The sequence below is a fragment of the Silene latifolia genome, chromosome Y (genome assembly GCF_048544455.1).
Source record: "Silene latifolia isolate original U9 population chromosome Y, ASM4854445v1, whole genome shotgun sequence".
In the NCBI taxonomy this organism is placed as follows: Eukaryota; Viridiplantae; Streptophyta; class Magnoliopsida; order Caryophyllales; family Caryophyllaceae; genus Silene; species Silene latifolia.
This window is the reverse complement of record NC_133538.1, coordinates 266,431,853-266,454,540: the sequence shown is the minus strand read 5'-3', so window position 1 is coordinate 266,454,540 and position 22,688 is coordinate 266,431,853. Positions and strand designations below refer to the sequence as shown.

Genomic DNA, 22,688 nt, shown 5'->3' with positions numbered 1-22,688 from the left:
AGACCATCCCATATTTCCTTTGATGTAGTACAAGAAGAAAACCGGTTGAATTCGTTCGATGTCATGCCGTTTTGCAACAGACTTATCGCTTTCGAGTTTTTCTCAGCCTTCTTGTAATCAGCCTCCACATAGTCTTCTTCTTTTTTCTCATATGTAGTGCCTTCTGAAGATCCGACCAATATTTTGTTTGGTCCATTCTTAATAATCGTCCAGCACTCCCAATCATGTCCTTTTATATAGTGTGTCATCATGTTCTTCCAAAGCCCATAATTCTTCCCATCAAAGACAGGACACTTAAGGTATTTGGAGTCCATTTCACACGTGTAAAGCAGTGGAAAAATAGAATGAAAAGATAGACGGATCAGCCTCTTTGCGGTTAGGCAATCAAGAGCATGAGGCTCTGATATCAATTGTAGAGTCTATCGAACCGAAACACTCGAGATGGGGCGTGAATTGAGTATTTAAAAACTTAGCCCACTTTTTCGAGTATCTTATATAAGCGTGATTAAGCAATTAATTACTTAAAGTTTATCGATTAAACTTTAACTAATTAACTACACGATATAAAACGTAAAGAAAAGAACATAAGATAATAACACAAGTGATTTTTGAAGTGGTTCAGTTTCACAAGTCAAAACCTACGTCCACTATTCTCGATTAATAATTTTAGTACCTTTCTCCGGATTACAAAATTATGAACCCACTCGTAAAACTAACTCTAGCTGTAACTCAATTTAGAGTACCGTTAAATACTCTGACTTGTCTAACTTACGTTAATAAGAAAGCATTTGATTGATCTTCTAAGTGTTCACACAATTAAACGAATAAGAAACAATATAAAGTACTACGATCTAATAATGCAATCTTATGGAAATAAAAAACAAATTGAAGCACGACTTTTCGTAAGAATTTCGAATTGCAAAAACAAATAAAATACTTGATAAAGAATTTTGACTCGATTTGTTTGCAAGAGAATTTTAATATTGCGAAAAGTTATTCTTGAAGCAGAAAGCACATGTTTATATATATTAGAGGAGAGAACTAGGGTTGGACGAAAATCCTAGATGTGCCGTGAGGCACTTTGGATTGTTTCTAAAGAAAAAAATCGTATTTTCTTCCATAAATATTCCGATTAAGTAAACTAAGATAAACCAAAAAAATTGGTTAAGATATAAGAAAATCTTATGTCAATCTATTTAAGATTTATCACAATAGATTACTTGTGCAAGGAGAGATCGACCTGAACACGTCTCATAACCCCACCACGGTCAAACGCTAGCCAAAATAAGGAAGTAGATTAGGTTTTAGGTTTAGATAACTTAGCAAACCCTAGATAGCATGACAACTCGTAAGTCATTTTACTAACTAATAGGATAAACGCAAATAATTCGACCTAATTAAACCCGTATCTCATCTCTATCATACATACACATATTTTCGAAAATATATAGATAATTTGATCTTTCGAAAATTGATTTTAAAACCTTAAAATCATGCCTTCAAATTGTAACCTAAAGTTATAGCATAAATGACTATAACATTAAGCTTGGTTAAGTAAACTTATATGTGAAAAGACTATAACTTTACCTTCCCAATATTATTTCCCAAAGATACCGTTATTAGATGACGTCCTATACTAGGTAATCTTCCTGGAGATCTTTAGTAGTAGGATCATCTCTTCATCTTGATCATAAGCTCTTCATCTTGAGCTTCTTATAGACTTGATCATGTCTTTTGCTTGAGTGATCATCATACATGTGATTGAAGTAGTCACAATGACGCTTTAGGAATCTTCAATGTTATAACTCAAGCAGCTATAACATTACTTCAATGATTTTTTTTTGTTTTTTTTGGTCTAAACCATCCGGTAATCCGAACCACATTGGGCCGACTAATCCGGATTTCGGGGCGTGTCCAAGGATTACGGTATTTAAACCCCTCCCAATCGCAGTTGTGGGGGATCGATCCGCAGACCTCCCTACCAAGCGCAGCCCCATGCTACCACTGCGCCAACCAACGATTGGTACATTACTTCAATGATGCTTCACAAATCTTCAAAGTTATATCCATGGATGCTATAATATTTCTTGCTATTATTGTGACCTTTATTAAATCTAACAAAAACTAAGAAACGATTACGCGCAAAGAGTATATACATTATAAAGCACACTTGTCATTATCAAAACAAATCATATAACTATATGGTCCAACAAAATCCTCAATGACGGATTCGACACCCCTTATATAGGACTTAAGGGATTAAATGTAAACAACATAAATACAGGTGACCCCGATTGGGGACACCCCACCCCGATCGGGGACACAGGAATCTGAGTTATTCTCTTAAATGCCTTGATTAATTAGTATAAGGGATTCAAAGCTTGCTCTTAACTCGTTTTAATTCCACGACTAATTGCACAATTGGGAATCCTAAGCTTACAACCTCACTTGATTAGTTGGACTTCATTTGGACTTGCATTTTCATTTCTTTACTTGTGCATCAACCCAAGTTGGCTTCATGCTCGGGATTTTCAATTCTTCCAAAAATGCTCTTCTATGATCAAGTCTTGTTTCCATTAGCTTTGTGAACTTTGGTGCTTGGTAATTTGACGGGAGAAAGCTACCGAATGCTTCATTTCCTACAAAATGCAATGAGTAGAAGCAAAAACACCTAGAACACGGAATTAGCTCACAAATACACTTATAAAAGTGAAATAATCAAATAAAACTGAGCTAAAATAGGGAATAAAATCATATATAAATTAGACACATCTAACTCCCCCAAGATAAACCCTTTCTTGTCCTCAAGCAAGCAAACAAATCCCATCAAATGCATAATCCCAAAAGAAGCTAACAATCATAATGACTCAAATCCAGAAACAACATGGGCATAAGGATAATGCATAAATATGGATGAGATTTACATGGCAGGCGTAGCATGAACGACTTTAAATGAACTTTTCGGCCCCTAGATGATCTTTTGACTTTGGACTCTCGCGATTCACTCAATACTCGTTTATTTGTGAAAGGATATTTGTATGAGTAGCACTCACCTATCCTCGACTCATGAGAGTGTGCCCGCAATCTAATATGGTAGTCATTTCAAAACCACAAGGCAAAACATTCAAATGCAAGCTTGTAAGAAGCCAATGGGTAAGAAGAAGGCAATAGGAAATGGGTAATAAGGGGGATCATAAGAATTATGGAATGTGTAGCTAAGTCAAGCTAGCAACAACAAAGTGAAAGGATGCTCAATCCCAAATTAAACCCATTATCAGAAGCCAAAAACAATAACATATTGACCTCTTACAATACAAACCATAAGTATACTCTCCAAAAATTCATGAATAACAACATAAGAGCTACTTAACACAACCTCTTCTTCTTTTCTTTTTCTTATTCAAATCATGCTTCTCTTTTTTTTCTTTTTCTTTTCTTTCACATCTTTTTTTCAATTTCCATTTTTTTTTCTCTCTTCTTTTTTCAACTTTCATTTCACTTCAACTTTTCTTTCATAATCAAATTCCGGAAATAGCAATTCCGTCTAACCAAGCTCACAATGACACGATCAAAGCATATCCCAAATGAGTACCCTAACATTAATGATATAACTACTAGCTTAACAAGGTAGGCAAGTATAAAATGTAGCAAGACAAGTTGTAAATATGTGAATGAAGGGTCGGAGCTATAAATGGGCAATATAGTCAATGTGAATGGCTTTAAATGCATAACATATCATGAAAGTAATGCTTATAAAGAGATGAAATTAAAACCATACTTATGCGTTATTGATGTAACACACACCATAAGGAGACCTACACTCACCTAAGTGAGATCGGGTATAGATTTACTTGTCCAAGGAGGCTCTACCTTACCATATTATGGCTTGCCAAACGTCTAGATCAAGCCTATTTGGTTCAAATTCCATCTTCCACCTACTTTGTCAAGGCATCCTCATGAATGCAATTATCCCATCAATAATAAAGAATCATTAGCTATCAAGCTATGATTGGGACATGCCAGAGGGTATAAACATATTAACCATGACAAAAAGTAGGCAAGCAAAGCATATGAATCAAAACTAAACACAATTTTCAAACATCTTCAGAATTTTTAAAATGCAAACTAACTAACATGCAAATGAAATCCTCCCCCCAGGTAAACACAACATTATCCTCAATGTGCCTATATGTAAAACACCCATGCTAACCGTAATAACGGCTCAAAGCACATACATAAGCAAAACAAGAGGTTATATTTAATGGGAAGCGGGAAAATATAACTAATGTGCAAAGGAAAGCAAATTTACTAAACTAGCTAGCATCCCTCAAGCTAGTACATATGGGGTACTCTTCCAATCAGCATCACATCAAGAAAAGGGCCAAAAGCTATAGCCCGACTTTTCATTAGGTGCTTGATCTCCACCGGATCCCGACACACCATCATGAGAACTTCCACTTGGTTCACTAACTTGGAAAGGATTAGCATACCCATAAATATCTCTTTCCCCACTATGCTCTCCTCCATAGCCACCATAGCTATCATAGCCTCTATAACCACCACCTATGGCCTCCACTCCATAGTCCGAACCACAATAGTCCAAACCAGGGTCATAAGTACCTGCAGTAAAACCAGAAGAAGACGGATACCCACCCTCGGGCCAAGTAAAGAATGAGGGGTGAGGGCCCTTGAATGGAATAACTACTTGCCTAGAAAAATGATCATGAATTGTGTTCAAGGCAAGTCTTTGGTCATTTTGCATTGTGTTCATGGTAAGGCTCAAATTACACATCATATCTATCATGTCATTATTAGAGGTGGAAGAAGGAGCATTAGAGGATTGACCTCTTTCATGACGCTCAAGGACGGGTGCATTAGGTGTCTCCGCACCTAAAGGTAAGAGAAAGGTAGGTCGTTCTTACCAATTTTCCAAATCATGTTGGGATGAGAATTTCTAAACCAATTCAAAGAATGAAAATAATCATAATCAAGTCCATCACCCGCCTCCCTCGTTGAAAGCAAAGGTCGCAAATGGGTAGTCTCTTGATTAAAATGGCAAACTTTTGTAGCTATCCTAGTTATCAACCGAACCAACACAATGGAGCTAGTGGATTGGTTGCATTGTTTTGTCCAATGAACCGCAAAATGGTAGGGGAGATTAATTCTCCACTTCTCGTCACCATCAACATTAAGAAAGGCATCCAATATTTCCACCTTCAACATCCTCATTGAGTGAGGCTAATTCCTACCCAAAAAGGTCCAACCCATGAAGCGTTGCCATATGCGAATGGCGGGGTAGTGAATGTATTGGTGAGGCACATGATTCCAATCTTTAAAGGGGAGGTGGAAAATAGCATTCCAAGTATTCCTTGGATTTAATTCTCGGGTGACACAATATGCAACTTCTCATGCTTTAATAGAAAAATTTCCGCAAATGCACCAAGAGTCATCCTATAATCATCTTTAAACAACCGAAAACTAACACCATAAACAAAATCCTTCTTTATTTACTTATGAAATTTAAAAGAACTCAAGAACTCAAGGGTTAGTTCGGGAAAGGTTTTATAGTTCATAGTGTATGCATACTTCATATCTAGACCCTTAAAAAAATATTTCCAGTTGTTCCATTGAGCTTCCAACACAAATATGACATCCGGGAATGAAGGGTCATGCCACTCCGGAACATCTTGCATTTCGACATCCTCCGTGGCATGGGATGCCTCCGGTGCACTCCTCATCCTCTTTAAAGGACCTTGCATGCTTACCTTTTTAGGTGCCATTAAATTTCTGAAATTTAAGACAAGAATTTTAACTCAAAACAAGCATATAATCATCCAAATCAAGCATAATAGAAAAACTTAGTGAACTACTTCATCCTACAAACAATAATAGAACACTGTAAAACCAATTTCTAGCATAAACATGTGGAAAATCAAAAACCCCCAAATTGATTTAGGGCTTGAGAAATTGGATTTAAAGAGACTAAATGGATGAAATCTAAGAGAAAGAGAGTAGACACTTACTTGTTGATGATAATGCATGAATAAACCTTGGATTCTTGATGTTAGAAGAGGTTTTGAGAGTGATTTAAGGTGAGAAATGAAGAAAATAGAGAGAAGAAGGAGTGATATGTGTACCGTCGGGTTTGAGCAAATGAAGAGCAATAGCAAAAATCATGTGTTTTTGATAAAACACAAAAAATTACAAACTCACGTCCCCGATCGGGGACACCCCACCCCGATTGGGGTTGACCGGTTCTTCGCGTTGACTTTTCTTCCTTCATATGTTTTATTATTTTCTCGAAAATGAAAAGCTACGACCCCGAACTGGGTTCCAAGCATGTGGAAGCGTGCTAACCCTCCAAATGGCCTTCTTCTAATCTTCAATCACCTACAAATCACATTTCAAAATACCAAATAGTCTAGAAATTGTCTCTAATTCTACGAAAACAGTAAATTGTTCAAAAATTAAAAACAAAAAACAAATAAAAACACGGGTTGCCTCCTGAGAAGCGCTGATTTTACGTCCCGCACGACGTAAGAAGCTTGAGAGAGTTAGGCTTCCATAGGTAGAGGGCTCGCGGAGACCTCCTCTGCAACTCCAATGATCACATTATCATGATAGACCTTCAAACGATGGCCATTAGCTTTGAATTTCTCTCCATTGGTGGTCATAACTTCAACGGAACCAAACTTGTTGGCATTTGTAATGGTAAACGAACCGGACCACCTGGATCATAGCTTTCCCGGAAATAGCTTGAAACGGGAATTGAATAATAATACCTTATCACCGATCTTGAATTCTTTCTTGAGAATCTTCTTGTCATGCCACCTCTTTGTCTTCTTCTTGTAAAGACGAGAACTTTCATAGGCTTGTAAGCGGAATTCATCAAGCTCATTGAGTTACAATAATCATTTTTCTCCACTTAACTTGGCATCCATATTGAGTTCCTTGACCGCCCAATAAGCCTTGTGCTCCATCTTAACTGGTAGATGGCAAGCCTTTCCATAAACCAACCTATATGGTGATATCCCAATAGGGGTTTTAAATGCGGTACGGTAGGGCCATAAGGTGTCATCTAGCTTCATGTTGTAGTCTTTCCTTGACTAGGCAACAACTTTCTCAAGTATGGACTTGAGCTCAGCATTTGAAACCTCTACTTGGCCACTTGTTTGTGGATAATAAGCCAAGCCTCTTCTATGGGATACCCCATACTTTGCTAGTAATGCATCAAGTTGTTTCTCACCAAAGTGAGTACCACGATCACTAATGGCCGCTTTAGGCACGCCAAATCTTGGGAAAATGATCCTCTTGAACAAATTAATAACGGCTCGGGCATCATTGGTGGGAGTAGCAATTGCCTCTACCCATTTAGAGAATAATCAACGACGGCCAATATGTAACGATTACCTTCAGATGTAGGAAATGGACTTTGGTAATCGATACCCCACACATTAAACACCTCCACTTCTAGGATACCATTTAAAGGTATCTCGTGCCTTCTTATGATTGAGACCGTTCTTTGGAAAGCATCACATGCCATCACATAATTCTTGGCATCTTGGAACATGGTAGGCCAATAGAAACCGGATTGTAACACCCTTTGAAACGGTCTTGGATGGTCAATGATGACGACTATAAGGAGAAGAATGACATCCTTCAAGCACACATTTCACATCCATTGCGGCACACATCTCCGGAATAGCCCATCGGAGCAACATTTGAACAAATAAGGATCATCCTAAAGAAAGAACTTGGCATCATGCAAGAACTTCTTCTTTTGTTGATATGAAAGGTCGGCTGGCAACTCCTTTCCAAGTAGAAATTGGTTATGTCGGCATACCATGGTGTGTTATCCTCCAACATCATTAAGGAGTCATTGGTGAAAGAATCATCAATAGGTATATCAATACCTCCATCATCATACTTCAATCGAGATAAGTGATCGGCAACAACATTTTCGGCCCCCTTCTTGTCACGATTCTCTAGATCAAATTCTTGCAAAAGCAAGATCCATCTTATAAGCCTTGGCTTGGCCTCTTGCTTGGCTAGGAGATGCTTCAAAGCGGCATGATTGGTATGCAAAATGACTTTGCACCCAATCAAATAAAAGCGGAATTTGTCTAAGGGATAGACAATTGCAAGTAGCTCTTTCTCCGTGGTAGCATAATTGATTTGAGCCGCATCCAAGGTTTTACTAGCATAGTAGATATCATAGAGCACCTTGTCTTTCCTTTGTCCTAGCACGGCCCCTACCGCATAGTCACTTACATCACGCATGAGTTCAAATGGCAAGTTCTAATCCAGTGATTGGATGATAGGTGCGGAGATCAAAGCCTTCTTAATCCTATTAAATGACTCAAGACAATTATTAGTAAACACAAATGGAGCATCCTTTAATAGAAGCTTTGTGGATACAGAAACCCGCGCCGCGTGCACCCATGCGTTGGTTTTGAGTCGGCGACACTTCTCCCACAGAACTCCGGCGCGAGCCAAAGCACTTCATGGGCCATTACCGATTTGAAAGGCATTGAAACCGGTGAAAGGTTTGACAAGCCTGCATTTGTGGAGTCGCCACCAATTTTTATGGAAAATTGGAACCGTTCGAATGCTTCGAATCATGTCAAGACACAAAGTAGTGACATGAACACCAAGAAATTCGTTACCTTTAACATTCTATGTATAGAATGACTCTCGTGATGCCAATGAACACGGATGTTCATATAGATCTTGAGTAAGGGGTGAGGGTACGTATTAGGAAGCTCGTTTATTTGAACACCTAATCCCATTCGCCTCGATAGCGGCCTCTACTAATGATCAGCGAAGTTATCTATACTTGATATGTTGTCAGTTTTATGCATGCAATGCGACAAACATGTTTTAAACCTAACATGTGAGATTAGACTAAGTTGGTGAACAAACAATTTAGCAATTAATTGAGTCAAAGTTGGAATTAGATTAATTACATATGAATATACCAGAGAAATAAATCATACAAGATAAATATGAAATATTATAATGAAATAAATTACAAGTGACAAACGATCTATGGTCATAAACATGCCAAAACATTTTAGAAAAGAAATAAAAAAGATAAAAGAAAATTAAAAGAAAATAGGAAATTGTAAGAAATAAGGAAATTGGAAAAAATAATAAAATTGGAAAAATAAGGAAATTGGAAAAAATAAGGAAATAGGAAAAACAAGAAAATTTGAAAAACAAGGAAATAGGAAATTGATTGAAATAAGGAAATTAAAAGAAAATAGGAAATAAAATAAATTAGGAAAATAAAAATAAAATAGAAAATATGGAAAATATGAATTATATGGAAAATATGTAGAATTATGGTGATAATAAGAATAATAGTTGATCAAAATACTAATTAGAAAGGCTACGTCAAAACGAGAAAGAGTTCTGATACATAAACCATCCCAGAACAGGCGCGGCAACAATTGCGTCCTCTGGAAGAGGCGCATCACTTGTTGCGACTTTTCTCATGTAATACCTCGTATTTTCTAAGGCGTCCACTTGACCGAGTAGATCAAGTGGACCGAGTATAACCTATATTAGACTTAGTGGAGTTGTGATAATGCCCGTTTGTAGAAGGATCGTCTTAAAACTGTCATAACTTGAGATCTAAACAATATATTGATGTGATTCGAATTGGGGGTGATAGCTTGTTATCTTACGATTCCAACGGTAGGTCACACGCCCAAAATGACCAAGAAACGAGGGAGATATGACTGTTTTACGAAAACTGGTCATTGCTGAGAATTGAGTCGCACTTGACCGAGTGAGGTTCACTGGACCGACTGGAGCGGCATTCGATGAGTGGACCGGCACTTGCCCGAGTGAGTGACACTCGACCGAGTGGATGCGTCACTCGATCGAGTGGCGCTGTGATCGGTCCGTTTCGTGTTCACAATTTAATAGATGTTGTCGTTGGGTCACGTTCGAATCAAAACACAATTTATAGCTTCACAAACAACTCTACAATTAGTAAAGAGGCAAGTAAAGGTCGGATCCCAAGGGACGGGAATTGAGATGAGATTTCTATTGAAACTAGTGGTGTCTTAGGGGTGTCACAATTTGGGTTGATGTAGAAGGTCACTAACTAAATAACAATGAAAATAAATAAGCAAGATGAAATAAAAGGGTTGTAAACAATTGATAAAAAGCACTAGGGTGTCATGGGGTCATAGGGGAATCATGGGAATTGATCATACAAACATGTTCTCAAATTATAAGCAAGCAAATTATTGTTGTGATGGATTGAGTTAGGTTATATCTTACAATCCTAGGAAAGTTTGGGTCCCGGAGCCGAATCGATTAGATTGTACAACATCTACAAGTCGACTTAGTTTTCCCTAATCAACAACATGCATGGTCTAATAAGACTCGAGTTGGTTTATGTCTTACAAGTCTTATTACAAAAATAGGTGATGGGTAAAAAATGCAAGGATTCATAGGCTCACATTTCATCAAACATAACATGTGCATGAGTTGAGATCAAAACAAGCAAGCAAATAAACCATGAAAGGATATTAATTTAAGCATGAATCATTCCCCATGTTGGTTTCTCCTAATTACCCATTAAACCTAGCTAGGTCACTACTCACTCATTATCATGTTGATCATGCTAGCAAAGTTGTCAATCATACCAACAAAAGGAAACATGATGAATAAATGAAAGTAATTAACAATAATTAAAGAGGGATTAAGAGAATTATACCTACTAATGATTCCAATAATAAAGCAAAGAATAAAAGAAGTACTTGATGCTTGATTGAGAGGTTGTCAATCTCCCAATAATAACCCAAATAATCTTCAATTACCCAAAATAAAGGAAGAACAAAAGAGAGATTAAGGAAATAAAACTTGTATTAGAACTTGATTAATTGTTGATTACAATACTAAAGAGAGATTTGATTAATATTAACTACTCTAAATATTGATAAAAAGAACATGCTCTTCTAATTAGACTAATGGGGTATTTATAGTGGAAATTAGGTGGATGCATTAGGGTTAACTAAGGGCTAAACTAGTAATTACACTTTTTAGATTGAGCAGGGAGAAGCCGGTATGTTTCGAAGGAAGGGCTTCTTTCTTTGTAGCTTGGATAAGACGAAATTTCGCTTTACTGGAATCCGTGCGTATTGGAGTCGGGACGAGCGGATTCAGGCAGGGGAAGACGGGCGTCTTCAGGGGAATCCGGGCGGATTCTGGGGGCTGCTAACCCGGGCGTCTTTGAAGGAAGACGCACGGATTGTGCTTGAGGAGGACGGGCGGATTCAGGACAATCCGCTCGGATTGTAGCTCAGCACGGTTTCTTCTTCTTCTCTTCCCTTTTCTTCATAAAATCCTTGGGGATTTCCTCGGGGATGCAAGGATCCTTTCTCAACATTGCTCATCTACTATCATATGTACAAAGGCCTTCTAATCTTGTCTCTCCTTGATGCTTGGTCATTGAATTCAATCAATTTAGTCTCGTTTTGCCATGAGAATGCAAGATTTGCACTCCTTTCCTACCAAGGGATCAAAATCTCAAAGAATATGCAAAACAAAGAACTAAAGACAATAAATGACCCAAATATGCACTAAAAAGCATGGGAACAAGGCTAATTCGGGGGCTAAATATGCGCTAATTATGGTCACATCAAATATCCCCAAACCGAACCTTTGCTCGTCCCGAGTAAAGAGGTGACAAAGACTAGGACCATTATTTAAACTAACCTAATAACATAGCCGATATGAGACAATTAGCAGGTCTCACTTGGCCCCTTCAACTCACAACAAGACAACCATGAGGTAGGATGCCTTCTTGCAAGGCAAGGTGGGTCTTGCCAAAATGGCGACACATCCAAACATTAAGCACACAAAATCAAATAATGGATGCATCTAAAAAAGGAATAGCCACTTCCTCATCAAGTGGCGGAGGCAACTAAAAGAGAACAAATTTAAGAGCATATAATCCTTCACAAATACTAGTTCAACAAATTACTAAGGCTAAGAGGATGGCACTAAATCACCTCCAAATGGTGTTAAACTAGACTACTTTCGTCCTCAATTTCCAAATGCTTTCGTCAAGAGCGATCGGATGGTGATGGAATGATGATCCCTATGATGCTAGTAGCATATGACATGACAAGTCTCGAATTCTCTACAAAAGTAAAGGTCATGGATCGTCCCAATCTCGACAAAGTGGCTTGACAAAAGGCTTTTTGGGAATGAAATGCTCAAATCTTTATATACAAAGGGTGGATATGACTAGTATTCAAAATTGTCCTCATTTAACTTTCACAATTCAAAAATTTAAGATGGGGTTTGTCCCTTCCGGGCTAGTGTCCTTTGCTTTCGCCAATCGCTTATTAGGCAACCGGTTAACCTCTAGACAATAGCTTTTCGGGGTGATAGTCATTCTGTCTCTGGGAGGTCGAATTCACAACCGTGTGGGGGCCCAATTCAATGGATCCCGCTCCAAAGCACATTGAAGTGGTACGCCTCCATCAAAACAACTAAATTTCTCAACATTTCAACATTTCATAACATTTGAGGTTTCCTTGGCATTAAATTACTTCCACATGACAAAATTTTCGAAATGAGCACTTCAAGCTTATTGATAGAAAATATTTTTGGGTTGCCTTACCACAAGGTCAATCAAGGTCACCTAGACAAGTTAACCAAGTCCACATCGCATCACAGGGTTGGATAGGTGACTCACATGCAAACCCTTGACTACGATTTGGGTCATGGGTCAAAAGACACTAGGATGACACTATCTAGGGTGTTTTACTACCATTCTAGTAGGCAAAGTCTTAAGTTGAAAAAGTATTTGTAATGGCTTAGTTGCTCTTGTCAAAGTTCTCAATTAGGCACTTTTCAAAATGTTTTATCTAAATGCAACTACATGCCATGATGCAACTAGTATATACATCCTAATGAAAGTGATTCTATCAACTAATATGACATATAAACTAAATGCGAGTCCTAAGTTCACATTGTTATACCGCATCAATCAAAATAAAGCCACATAGTCATTAACATAAAGAGGGAAAAGGAGATTGGAAAGATCATACCATGCGGTCTTCATGATCCTCATGTCTCGGATATGGCGTAGTCATTCAATGTGAACAAGGATAGAACAAACACAATATATACAATATATATATAACTACACTACAAAAGAAATAAACATGTTTTTGGGTTTTTCCAATTTTCAAATTTTTATGGATTTTCGAAATTTTTCAATTTTTTGGATTTTTGAATAAAAGTTAAATTAGAATTCCCCATCCCCACACTAATATGGGCATTGTCCTCAATGGCCAAAATGATGGGAAATTATGCAAACATGATGCATGATTTCTACACTAAATGCAATCTACACTAATCTATCTACATGATACATGGTTTTTGTTTATGACGGAGAGGATAATTTAGATTACCTCCCGTTGTGTATGCATTAACTTCCCCAAACCGAACTAGACATTATTGCTAATGTCCAAGGATGGGTGTAGTTCATGCACACACTATGCAATGCATGAAACTAATTTTGTCATTTTGGTTTTTGAAAGGTGGGAACAATAAAATGAGAACACCTCAAAAGTACTGAGGTGTGAGTCCTCAATGGTGCTAGGACTACTCCAACAATGATCAAGAAAAATAAATAAATAGAACAAAGAGAGAAATAGACAAACCTTGAGAGGGTAGGAGCCTCTAAAGCTTGCTAATCTTCCATCATATCATCACTATCATCATCATCCTCATTAGAAGTGGTCTTATCACCACTTTCTCCTTCACTTTCTCCTTCACTTTCTTCTTCACCTTGCTCTTCACCTTATTCACTTGCTTCCTCATCAATGTTATCATCAACCTCTTCATTACCAACAACCTCATTATCACCCGGAACAACCCTAGATGCACTCGGAAATAGGACTTCCTTATCCGCCCAACTAGGCAAAAGTAGTCCTTGCCTATCTAAGTGTAAGAGGGGTGGATATTGAGCTAAGTAAGCATTTTTCCGATCCTCAAAGGCTTGCTTGTGCATTGCTTGCATGAGAAGAGTCAAATAATCATTTCTTGCTTCAACTCCTTCCAGCTTGAACTCTTGGTACTCAAAAGGGTAAGGTGGTGTGACAATGGAAGAGGAGGGTATTTCAAGTTCACCCTTTTGTTGTTGGATAATATACTCGGCCTCTTTTGAAAGGGGAAGTAGATAGTTGGTCCGGTGGACACTCAATCGACAAATCTTTGAAGGCAAAGTGAAAGAACTAGCCTCACTAGTGAGCCATCCATACTTGGTGTCAAGAGGGTTATGGGCAACCCACTTGTACTTGTGTATCATAGTATGCATATCAACGAGATGACCACCTTCTTTTGCCTCATACTTGTTATCTTTGTTGAAGTTTGGATCAAAGTATTTAGCTAGGATAGTGACTAGGCCTCCATTCATAATAACGGTAGTGCCTTTCTTCCCACAATCAATATTTAACCATCTATCCACCAAGAGCCTTAGAAAGTTAAAAGGCTTGGTGAATTTCCTACCAACGTTCAAAGCCGACTCAAGAAGAACGAAATCGAGTTTGGTGAAATGGTTGGTGTCTTTTCTTGCATTGATGGTGTTCCCTACGACGTTATGCCATACTCTTATGCCCGGATGGTGGACTAAAATAGCACGACTCGCATGAAATTCTTCAAATTTCCTTCCGAAAATCGCCTCCCAAAGAGGGTCGAGGTCATATTTGCCAACATTCTTAAGACAACTCGGAGAATCACTAAGACCCAAAGCTTTACCCATTTCCTCAAAGGAGATGCGCGTACTAACATTAGCTAGACGAAACTCGATGGTCTCCATGGTCTCAACCTTGTTAACTTTCAAAGAACTCAAAAATTCTAAGGTAAGGGAGGGGTATGTCAATTCTTTTGATTCAAACAATTTCTCCAACCCCATGGCTTTGAAAAAGGCTCTAGTTTGCTCAAGGACACCCAATTTTTCTAAGGTATCTTCACAAATAAACTTGGTGGATTGAAATGATTTTCTAGCAAACTTGGCAAAAGTGTCCCTATGGGATTTTGAAATGAAAATTACCTCCGGATAGTTTGCAAGTTGATCAATTTCCGGAGTAGTAGATGTTGTTGCTCCCATGGGAGGTTGTTGTTGTTGTTGCACTTCCAAGTTTGGGTTTGCTACCACCATAGCCAATGTTTCTTTGCTTGAAGAGTCTTTTGCCTTAATGAAAGTGTTTTTGCCTTTGGTGCCTTTGCCTTTGTTGCCTTTGTTGCTCCCTTAGTCCTTGCCATTGATGAATTAACCAAGAAAAGAGTGAAAAATCTTCAATTTCTAGTATACCCAAATCGATTTAAAGATGAAAGGCTTTGCCTTTATGAGTTCAAAAATCGACTCAAAGGTTGAAGATTTTGTGCTTGGTTTTGATTTTTGTTGAAAAAGGAGTGATTGATTTGTTGTTAAAAGGATGTATTGATTTGATTTTGGTGAATGTTGTTGAGGAATTTTGTTTTTTGTGATGGAGAGGATGAGGGTTTTGAGGGTTTTGAGTAGTGTTATGAGTGAAGGAATGAAGAAATGAATGTGGGAGGGGGTTTATAAAACCCGAAAATTTTGAACTGCAGGTGTAAGACGGGCGGATTCTGCTCGGGACGGGCGGATTCTGCTCGGGACGGGCGGATTCTGCCTTTTCTGGGTTTGGAAAAACTCGCCTAAAGACGGGCGTCTTTCAGTGAAGACGCTCGGATTTGCAAACACGGACGGCGTCTTCGCAGAAAGACGGGCGGATTTCAGTCCAGGGATTTTTCTTGTTTTCTTCAGCCAAGAAGACGGGCGTCTTCCCTTCAGGACGGGCGGATTTTTGAAGACGGGCGGATTTGGATGCAGGACGCCCGGATTCGCTGACAGTCAAAAATATCAAAAGTTCAGCTCATTTCGGGACGTGCGTCTTTTACCCAATACGTCCGGATTGCTTGAAGACGGGCGGATTCTCCTGAATCCGCTCGGATTCGACCCTTTGTACCCGGATTCAGTTCCATCCGTGTACAATGCATATCCCTTGTCATTTTTCCATTCTTCTTCATATCTTGTGTTCTTCATTGTGGGGGCAATTGACATCCCCACACTAAGCTAAAGCACTACACATTAATTGAAATTATTAGTCCCTCCCTCACTTCTCTCAAACATGATAATTATTTTGATCAAAGTATAAAAATCCAAAAATAACACAAATGCAATACAAGAATTGAAATGCAAGTTAGGGAGTTAGAAATATTTAAAAATGGTGGTTTAGGGAGGACTTCACCAAACTCTCATTCTTGATGAGATGTCAAGGGGGCATGTTCAAGGTGTTGTTGATGTTGCTCAACACCTTGAAAAAGTAAGCAAAAGCTTGTTCATCATCATGATAGAGGTCTTCAATAGACCTTGGCCCTTGTTGTCGGTCTTGATCGATGGCATTACCAATGTAGGGATTAAAAATCCCTTTAAATTCGTCGTCCCAAAGACCACAAACTTCATTAAGTTGATCATTGAAAATCTCTTGATTTGATGGAGACAACTTTCCCATTTCCTTTTCTTGGCCAATGAGGCCATCTTCTTCATTGCTTGTTTTTGATGAGCCTTGCAAGCTCTCTTTGTCACAATTCACTTGCTCTTTGAATGGAGCATCTTCAATTTTCTTTTTCCATTGGAGTTCCGACTTCTTCCTTTCATCCTTCCGACTATAATGATCGATCATAAAACACGGTTCATGTAAACGGGGAGCTCTCATAGTCTTGTCAAGATTAAAAGTTATACTCTCATCTCCCACTTCTAGAGTGAGCTCACCATGTTTTACATCAATCACCACACCCGCAGTGTGTAAGAAGGGTCTTCCTAGAATGATTGGAATGTTGGAATCTTCCTCCATATCAACAATGACAAAGTCCACCGGGATGAAAAACTTCCCAATTAAATGCGGGGACATCTTCCCATATCCCTAATGGTGTCTTCGTCGATCTATCGGCCATTTGGAGTGTGATATTGGTGCATTTAAGCTCTCCCATCCCGAACCTTTTACTCACCGAGTACGGCATAACACTCACACTAGCCCCTAGATCACATAAGGCTTTGTTGATCGTGGTGTCACCAATGGTACACGGTATTGAGAAGCTTCCCGGATCCTTTAGTTTTGGATGCGAACTCCCTTGAAGTATTGCACTACTCACCTTAGTGAAGGCGATAGTCTCAAGTTTCCGGATCGACTTCTTCTTTGTGAGGATGTCTTTCATGTATTTCGCATAGGCCGGCACGTGATTGATTAATTCCGTGAAAGGAATTGAGACTTCCAAATTCTTCACAATTTCCATAAACTTTCCAAGTTGGTCATCAAATTTGGGCTTGGCTTGACGACTTGGAAAAGGAAGTCTAATCACAATGGGCTCCTTCTCCTTGGCCTTGCCTTCATTATTCTTTGAAATCTCTTCTTTTTATGATTCTCCATCTTTGGAGTTTTGCACAATTTCTTCCTTATCACTTGCTTCCACAACTTCATCCTCAACTTGCTTCTTCGGTGCTTCATACCTTGTACCACTTCTCAAGTGAATGGCACTAACCGTTTCATGTCTTGGGGGATTACTTTGAGGTGGTAATTGCCCCTTTTGTCTTTGTGAGCTTGAAGATGCTAGTTGAGTCAATTGTGTTTCCAACATCTTGGTGTGAGCTAGAATGTTGTTGATGGTGGTTTCCTTTGCTTGACTATCTTTTTGCATTTGAGTGAAAAACTCTTGTTGATTCTTTTTCATTTGGAGGACCGCTTTTTGAACTTCAAAACCTTGGTCATTTTGGTTATTGTATGGATTTTGGTTTTGGTAACTTTGGTTTTGGTTGAAAAAGGGTCTTTTATTTTGGTTTCTCATGGGAGGTGAGGTGTATGTTGTTTGAGGGTTTTGAACATTTTGGCTTTTGTATGAGAGATTTGGATGAAACTTGGTGTTTTCATTGTAATAGTTGGAATAAGGGGTACCACTCTTGTATGCTTGGAAAGCATTCACTTGTTCATTTGTTCCCCTACATTCACCTTGGTCATGTCCCAAAGTTCCACAATTCTCACATATCCCACTTGGGATTGATGAGGATGCCGTCATGGCATTAACATGATGCTTTGGTGATTTTGAGGCTTCTTCAAGTCTAGCCATAGCTTGTTCAAACTTCAAATTGATTGTGTCAATGTGAGCACTAAGTTGAGTACCCAATTGAGTAACGGAGTCCACTTCATGCCTTCCTCCTCTAGTAGCCTTGCGAGGTCTACTCTATTGTGAGTTATGGTTCGCCATTTCCTCAATCTTGTTCCATGTTTGATTGTCATCAACTTCGGTGAACATTCCATTTGATCCCATGTTGAGAATGTTCCTTGAATCTTCATATAAACCGTTCCAAAATTGTTGTACCAAGAACCACTCGCTAAGTCCATGGTGAGGACATGAGCGACAAATTCCCTTAAACCGCTCCCAAGCTTCATACAAAGATTCTTCATCCCTTTGCTTAAAACCCGTAATTTGAGCTCTTATCATGTTAGTCTTTTCCGGTGGGTAGAACTTTTTATAGAAAGCTAGAGCCAACTTCTTCCAAGAATCAATTCCGAGAGTGGCCTTATCAAGGCCCTTCAACCATTGTTTCGCGGTGCCGATTAGAGAAAAAGGAAATAAGACCCATCGAATTTGGTCTTGAGTCACACCGGTTTGAGAAATCGCATCACAATAGTCACAAAAGGTTTCCATATGAGAATGAGGGTCTTCACTAGGCATCCCCCCAAATTGGCTCCTTTCGACTAATTGGATAAAGGCGGATTTGGCAATAAAATTTCCGGTCAAATGTTGTGGTGTGGGAGTACCATTGGGTAGGTTCTCCTTGGTGGGTACGGAATGTGATGAAAATTTAGGCATTGTAGGTTGATTTTGTGGGGTATTTTGTGTTGGGTTCTCCTCACCTTCTCTTACAAAAGGGTTGATGAACTCAATAGTTGGTTGAATATCCACTACCTCACTAATACCTCTCAAATTCCTCCTAGCAAATCTCCTATTGTTTGTCAAGGTTCTTTCAATTTCTCGGTCAAAAGGTAACAAATCACTTTGTGACCTTCTAGACATGCAAAGTGTCAAACAACTCGAAAACAATTAGAATAAACCTTGAGGAGTTTTACTTCCCCAAGGCAAAGAAAGACAACACTAATAACAATATAAGAAAATCTAAATCAAGTTAACACCGTCCCCGGCAACGGCGCCATTTTTGATCGGTCCGTTTCGTGTTCACAATTTAATAGATGTTGTCGTTGGGTCACGTCCGAATCAAAACACAATTTATAGCTTCACAAACAACTCTACAATTAGTAAAGAGGCAAGTAAAGGTCGGATCCCAAGGGACGGGAATTGAGATGAGATTTCTATTGAAACTAGTGGTGTCTTAGGGGTGTCACAATTTGGGTTGATGTAGAAGGTCACTAACTAAATAACAATGAAAATAAATAAGCAAGATGAAATAAAAGGGTTGTAAACAATTGATAAAAAGCACTAGGGTGTCATGGGGTCATAGGGGAATCATGGGAATTGATCATACAAACATGTTCTCAAATTATAAGCAAGCAAATTATTGTTGTGATGGATTGAGTTCGGTTATATCTTACAATCCTAGGAAAGTTTGGGTCTCGGAGCCAAATCGATTAGATTGTACAACACCTACAAGTCGACTTAGTCTTCCCTACTCAACAACATGCATGGTCTAGTGAGACTCGAGTTGGTTTATGTCTTACAAGTCTCATTGAAAAGATAGGTGATGGGTAAAAAATGCAAGGATTCATAGGCTCACATTTCATCAAACATAACATGTGCATGAGTTGAGATCAAAACAAGCAAGCAAATAAACCATGAAAGCATATTAATTTAAGCATGAATCATTCCCCATGTTGGTTTCCCCTAATTACCCATTAACCCTAGCTAGGTCACTACTCACTCATTATCATGTTGATCATGCTAGCAAAGTTGTCAATCATACCAACAAAAGGAAACATGATGAATAAATGAAAGTATTTAACAATAATTAAAGAGAGATTAAGAGAATTATACCTACTAATGATGCCAATAATAAAGCAAAGAATAAAAGAAGTACTTGATGCTTGATTGAGAGGTTGTCAATCTCCCAATAATAACCCAAATAATCTTCAATTACCCAAAATAAAGGATGAACAAAAGAGAGATTAAGGAAATAAAACTTGTATTAAAACTTGATTAATTGTTGATTACAATACTAAAGAGAGATTTGATTAATATTAACTACTCTAAATATTGATAAAAAGAACATGCTCTTCTAATTAGACTAATGGGGTATTTATAGTGGAAATTAGGTAGATGCATTAGGGTTAACTAAGGGCTAAACTAGTAATTACACTTTTTAGATTGAGCAGGGAGAAGCCGGTATTTTTCGAAGGAAGGGCTTTTTTCTTTGTAGCTTGGAGAAGACGAAATTTCGCTGTACTGGAATCCGTGCGTATTGGAGTCGGGACGGGCGGATTCAGGCAGGGGAAGACGGGCGTCTTCCGGGGAATCCGGGCGGATTCTGGGGGCTGCTAACCCGGGCGTCTTTGAAGGAATACGCATGGATTGTGCTTGAGGAGGACGGGCGGATTCAGGACAATCCGCTCGGATTGTAGCTCAACACGGTTTCTTCTTCTTCTCTTCCCTTTTCTTCATAAAATCCTTGGGGATTTCCTCGGGGATGCAAGGATCCTTTCTCAACATTGCTCATCTACTATCATATGTACAAAGGCCTTCTAATCTTGTCTCTCCTTGATGCTTGGTCATTGAATTCAATCAATTTAGTCTCGTTTTGCCATGAAAATGCAAGATTTGCACTCCTTTCCTACCAAGGGATCAAAATCTCAAAGAATTTGCAAAACAAAGAACTAAAGACAATAAATGACCCAAATATGCACTAAAAAGCATGGGAACAAGGCTAATTCGAGGGCTAAATATGCGCTAATTATGGTCACATCACGCTGAAACAGAACATGGGATAAGAAATCTTATCCCCTTATCCCCATTCATTCTATCTTCGTCCTCCTCACTCCAAATGTTCTCCCTTCTCTCTAAAACCCTCACAAACACTTTCTACTATGGATTCAAGCTAGTTCTAGGGGATTGTTCACCTTATTCTCATCCTTCCACCTTTGTAAGTCAAGATCTATCCTTTTTTATTTTGTAGTAAACCCTAACTTTTGGGGGAAATTAATTTGGGTAATTAATTAGTAGTTAGTGTGTGTATTATGGGTAATTAGTGAGTATAATAAGGGGGTTTGTATTATATAATAGCATAGTATGTATTTGTGATGGTATTACATGATTTATATAGGATTATGATGGTCTTGCGAGACGGAATCGTAGGGGATTCGAGTAGCTCATGAAGAATGCTAAAAGGTAGGTTAATCCTACTCGGTTTCAATAATGTGATGTTGTTTATGTTGATGTTGTAGTTAGTCTTACATAATTAGGGCATTTGTATTATAACATATTTAGTGGTAATCACATCATTAAGAGGATGATTATGATATGTTGAGTGTGGTTCATGTATTGGTTATTATCATATATGTTGGAGGATTTGTTGATGTTGTTGTTGTTGTTGGTTTTGTTGTTGTTGTTGTTGTTGTTGTTGTTGTTGTTGTTGTTGTTGTTGTTGTTGTTGTTATTGTTGTTGTTGTTGTTGTTGTTATTGTTGTTGTTGTTGTTGTTGTTGTTGTTGTTGTTGTTGTTGTTGTTTTTGTTGTTGTTGTTGTTGTTGTTGTTTTGGAGACGTAAGACAGTTGGGAGACCGTCTTACGCTTAAGTCACATCTTGGAGCTTCCCACTCCAAGAGGGATATGCATATTAATGGCTTGAGTTACGGAGGGACTGGGGTGGTTGAGACGCGACGTCTGGCAGGGGATCCGGTTGGCTTCCGGACCCGGTATGTCTGGGCGTGTCTCGGTACCTATTTGTGGTTGTCGGTATGTCTGGGCGTGTCCCGGTACTAGTGTGGTTGTTGGTATGTCTGGGCATGTCCCGTACCTATTTGTGGTTGTTGGTATGTCCGGGCGTGTCCCGGTACCAGTGTGGTTGTCGGTATGTTTGGGCTGTTCGATCGTGGTGGTGGTTGTTTGATAGCGTCTCATTCACATTAGTAGTCATGTTGCACATACACATACTTGAGTCGTGTCGCTCTTTATTTGCTTATTGAAACTGACGTTTGTGTGTCTGTGTAATTGTCACCTGTCTCTTTTGAGGTGGCATGTGTTGATCCATATTATGTTGTTTGGTCATATGGGGAGCAGGTTAGGTACTGGTTGTTTGGATAGTATGCGGGAGATGGGACGAGCTTGATGTGTCACGAGACGAGTGTAGTCAGTTAGTTGAATATAGTAGCCATGAGTTGTATTTTATTCATTAGTTAAGGGTTTGTAATCACTAAACTTGTCATTTATAATAAATATTTCTTTATTGTATCTCTGATTCACCGCCTCGGAAAACCGAGAAGGTAACATCACCCAATCACCTTGGCCGGGTAAGAAGGGGGTGTTACAAAGTGGTATCAAAGCGACGATTTTGGAACCTAAACCAATGAACCAAAATGAATCTAGGAGTGTCAAATAAAATGAACCCAACATGAGCACAATAGGAGG

The 22,688-nt window shown here is 38.7% G+C and overlaps 1 non-coding gene across 1 annotated transcript; it reads left to right on the top strand.

Annotated features, from left to right (window-relative positions):
- The first annotated feature begins 18,448 nt into the window (after positions 1–18,448).
- On the top strand, positions 18,449–18,555 carry LOC141634908 (small nucleolar RNA R71). Its single transcript, XR_012539624.1, has one exon. It is a non-coding gene; the product is annotated as a small nucleolar RNA R71 (small nucleolar RNA).
- Positions 18,556–22,688: the final 4,133 nt, after the last annotated feature.